This window comes from Pollicipes pollicipes, unplaced genomic scaffold (assembly GCF_011947565.3).
Source record: "Pollicipes pollicipes isolate AB1234 unplaced genomic scaffold, Ppol_2.1 Scaffold_6138;HRSCAF=7277_pilon_pilon_pilon, whole genome shotgun sequence".
NCBI lineage: Eukaryota > Metazoa > Arthropoda > Thecostraca > Pollicipedomorpha > Pollicipedidae > Pollicipes > Pollicipes pollicipes.
Window position 1 is genome coordinate 18,533,303 of NW_023596818.1, and position 348 is coordinate 18,533,650.

Sequence of the window (348 nt, forward strand, 5' to 3'; positions counted from 1 at the left end):
CATCACTTTTATTGCGCAGTCCGTCATGTGTTCGGAAATCTCGTCGAATCCTCTGGGAAATTTGGTGATAGCTTTGCGAATCGAACGCTTCCGGACGCATGAATTAACTGAGGTTTCTCCAAAGCAGGGCTCAACGACAGCCTAGCTTTGTATTTCTCAGTGCACCTCTGTTTTGCAACTATTCGCAACTCTCGAGAAAGGTGCTGTCGGTTCTAAGTCGCGGCAGTTCTGAGAACTGGCACCACTGCATGCTTAGGTGCGATGCGCTACCACATGCATACCCAGACATCAGAGTCGCTGATGGTCTCTGTATGACAGTTTCAAACCAGAGCTTCGTCCTCGTGAAGG